Source organism: Salmo salar, chromosome 24, assembly GCF_965601325.2.
Source record: "Salmo salar chromosome 24, fSalSal1, whole genome shotgun sequence".
NCBI classification, from domain to species: domain Eukaryota; kingdom Metazoa; phylum Chordata; class Actinopteri; order Salmoniformes; family Salmonidae; genus Salmo; species Salmo salar.
In genome coordinates this window covers 15,312,389-15,316,678 of record NC_138314.1, presented here as the reverse complement: position 1 = coordinate 15,316,678, position 4,290 = coordinate 15,312,389, and positions in this window count along the sequence as shown.

Here is a 4,290-nt window from a genome sequence, read left to right as displayed (position 1 = left end):
GGGTTTTTATGAATTTAATGCTGTAAATTGTGAACTTTATCTCCCAAGCACTCATTTGACAGTAGAATGTATTGTTTCAATGCAAGTTAAGTACTGTACATGTCTGACAGCAATGATGTATGAGGTTGAAAGTGTCTTCTGACCTCCATTACGGAGCTTAGTGGACTGAAGGGTTAACATGAGGGGAAGATTGTCTGACTCAAGGAAAGCCCCCAAAGGAGGAGGCTGAGGTTGTCCATAACGACTGATACACGGTCAGATATGTTTTCCTCCCCCAAATGGTTATTGTTAGGGGAGGGTATGCTCTCCTTAGATCTGTGGTTTGGGGTAACTTCTACTTCAGCGATGGCCAACCCTACTCCCGGACAACTACTGGCTGTGCAAGCTTTTGTTATTACGTACTTCTGATTCTACTCATCGGCTGATCATCAGAACCTTGACTACCTAAATCAGGTATGCTGGAGCTGGGCTGGATCAAAAGCCTGCATACCCAGTAGCTCTTCAGGAGGGATGGACATCCCTGATCTACTTCAATCAGTCACACATGCACTCATGCATGGTCATAGCATAGCCATAATGTTCAGAGTTAGCGCAGTGCTAGCTAATAGTAGCAACACATATGAGTTGTGCCGAATGAAATAAGTTAGTAAACTATGAAGATAAAAGCCAGTTTGAAGAGGACAGGTGTTCCATTATGACAAAAGGTGCAGACAATCATTCAGAAAGGACAAACTCCACACAGCCTCACCGTCTTGTAATGTCATATAAATAATATCAATACATGATACAGTGCAACACCCGTGCATACATTTGCAAAGAGTGCATTTGAGATAAATAAGCTTTTTGTGCATATGGAACATTTCTGGGATCTTTTATTTCAGCTCATGAAACATGGGACCAACACTTTAAATGTTTTAATATTTTTGTAGAGACATCATGGGTACAGTCCCAATTTGCTCCCTATCCCGTCCCCTAGGTCCTAACCCTTTCATGCTTGCAGATCTGTCTGGGTAGGTAAAAGTAGTGTAGTGGAGGATCTTACACCATATTGTTTCCATGTACAGATCTGCAAACATTAAAATGGTTAGGGCCAAGGGAGACAGGTAGGAAGTTAATTGGGACCGGATGATGGTATAAAACAATGCATTTCTGACTAGAGGCAGCAGAGAGCGCCATTACCTGTATTTCTAGAGCAATGTGGCGGTTTTGCATTTCTAAATGAGACCAGCATAGAGAGGTATTGAGGCTTAGTTACACTATTCACTATATAGTGCATAACAGGGGTCTGGTCAAAAGTAGTGTACTATATAGGGAATAGGGTGACATTTGGGACATAACCTACTTGTCATGATATAGTGTGTGACACTTCAGAAGATCTATTTTAATGCCAGTGGTTCCCAAACTTTTTATAGTCTCATACCTCTTCAAACATTCAACCTCCAGCTGCTTACCCCCTCAAACTCATCATCATGCAAGCGGTCAGACAAGTGAAAATGATGGTCGGTAAAGAAAACTTTAAGCTTGTCTCTCAATAAAAAAGAATGTGTCAATACTTTGCCCCTTGATAACCAGGGCACTTCTGTGTATGTTGTAAAAGCGTTACATGGTCGCTGCCCATATCATTGCATAGTGCAGAAAATACACGAGAGTTCAGGGGCCTTGCTTTAACAAAGTTAACCATTTTCACTGTAGTGTCCTTAACGTCTTTCAAGCTGTCAGGCATTCCCTTGGCAGCAAGAGCCTCTCGGTGGATGCTGCAGTGTACCCAAGTGGCATCGGGAGCAACTGCTGCGCGGCGTTACCACTCCACTATGTCTCCCTGTCACAGCTTTTGCGCCATCAGTACAGATTCCAACATGAGCAGCAGTTATGTTTGGCTGCATACAGACCGTTAGTGGAATTCCCGTAAGAGAGTAACGGTTAATGTGATTGGATGTTCATTATTTGACTAGGCTACCTGTATTAGACATTGTGTTGTTATTTTTGCTGAACACTAGATGGTTTAATAACATTTTTGGCAGTGAAACGAGGCTACTCAGGCAAGAAAAAAACCTCACCCAAATGTATAGCCCCGTTGGAAAATATAAATGGACTGTTTGAAAATGTGAAGAGAAAAAAAAGTTTAAAAACCATTTATTTTTATTAAATGTGAATCACATTTGTATTTGGCGTACCCCTGACGGCATTGTGCCCGTACCCCAATTTGGGAATACCTGGCTTAAGCTACTCAACTGACCCAAGAGCAGTGGAATGTTCCTACCACCCACCAGATAAATAATCATAAATAATGTTTCTAACCACACAGGTTTGTAGAATTGACCACATTACACCATATGGCAATCACTGGATGGGTGTTACTCACCATGGATGGCACACCATGGATTTTGATAGGGGGACCTTGGCATGACAATGAGGAGTTGGCATGATAGCATAAACTGATTGGCACCTAGCCTACAGTGATGTGCAGATATTGCCTAGCCTATCACATTTCCACTTTCCATCCTGTCTGACTATAGCCTCTTACGAACCATCCTGATCTCTCGAACTTACATTCTGCTCACGAGATCAGAACCAGAACCAGATAGGACCTGAATAGAGTCATGTAGTGAAATAAAGTCAATAAAAAAGTAAAGAGATGGTCAATAAAATAGTTTATTATACATTTTATCATATTGTTTTTTATTGTTGGGACATGGGACTTAACATGAAAAAGATCTTGCAGTTTCCTTTCAATCACCCAGTCTGGATTTGTTGATTGAATACAGTCTTTGAGGAGATAAGTCTAGCACTGATATCTGCTTCATAGAATAAAATCTGCAATGACAATATTGTCTTGACTGACTGGCATGCTGTACAGTATATCTAAACCCTAAAGTGACGTGAGTCAGTCAGGGAACAATCTTTGGCAGGAAGCAATTGCAGCTCCCCAAGTAGCAGGTGTGTGTGTGTGTGTGTGTGTGTGTGTGTGTGTGTGTGTGTGTGTGTGTGTGTGTGTGTGTGTGTGTGTGTGTGTGTGTGTGTGTGTGTGTGTGTGTGTGTGTGTGTGTGTGTGTGTGTGTGTGTGTGTGTGTGTGTGTGTGTGTGTGTGTTTGTGCAGCTAGAGAGAAAGCAGGAATAGAGACAGTGCCAGAAAGGATAGGATAAGGATTCACTGGATAGTTGTAGGAAATTATGTTATAAATACAAAGATGCAAAACTATGATGCCAAGCTGAATATTGGTCTCTTAATAGGTCCAAAGAACAGTCTGACAAAAGAAAAAAGTAAAAGCTAGTCATTCTGTTGGCTAATAATCCATTTGTCCTTCGTTTTACATCCCGAAATTGACATCACTTGCTGGCTCCAAGTTATATTTGCGTCCATGTTGGTAACTTCTGGTAAACGTGTCAATGGAAACTCTCCCCCTGCCAGCTATCCCTGGATCATTAAAACACGACGCGCTGTAAAATGTACCGTTCTCCTAGCAGCAGGATATTATGATGGCAGGAAGATCGCAGATTTTTTTGTCTGAATTAAGAGCACCCCTGCAAAGACAAGCTAAACTTTGGGATTATCGATATTTTTGGCACTCTAGTGCAGTGAAACCGTTTTTCACAGCATTGCAACAACTTCTGAAAAAAGAAAGGGATAATTTGACGTATTTTATTTTTTATATTGTATTATTGATACTAGCATTTATTTTGGAAGTTTACACTGGTATGTTGAAAACTATTGTGTAGGCTATAATTAAAACCAGTTGACCTGACAGCCAGCCTTTTTGACCTGTTTCGCTATGGCTTTTGTCATCAATTTAGCAAGAGGGCAACATTTTATTCAGTGTTGTAGAGTCCGCTCTCAGGACCACATGTTGAGTGTCTAGGTATTGTATAGGTGTGTCTGATTTATTTGTACTCAGTCTTGACTTGGTTTCAGACAGTGAGGACTCCTAATTTCTTCAGAGAAAAAACTCATAATTATCAGCTTCCACTCAGTCAGCGCACAAACCGTTTCACCTGGCCAAATATATACAATCCTTTCTTGAAACATGAATATTTTAACAGCCCTATCTATTTTAGACATGTTTGCACAGTGGCAAACCCATAGGCCTTCAGTGTGTGACAGGTTCGTGATTCTGAAAAGACAGCAACCATAATACCAGCGCAATCATAGGAGAGTGCACTTTTTATAAAACACTAAGGGTCAGTGGTGTCGTGGAGGGTATATGCAGGTATAAACTGTATACCCACATTTGTTTTAGTGGCCATTGCGTATACTCACTTCTTATTCCCTACTGATGCGTATCAAAGTAGTGT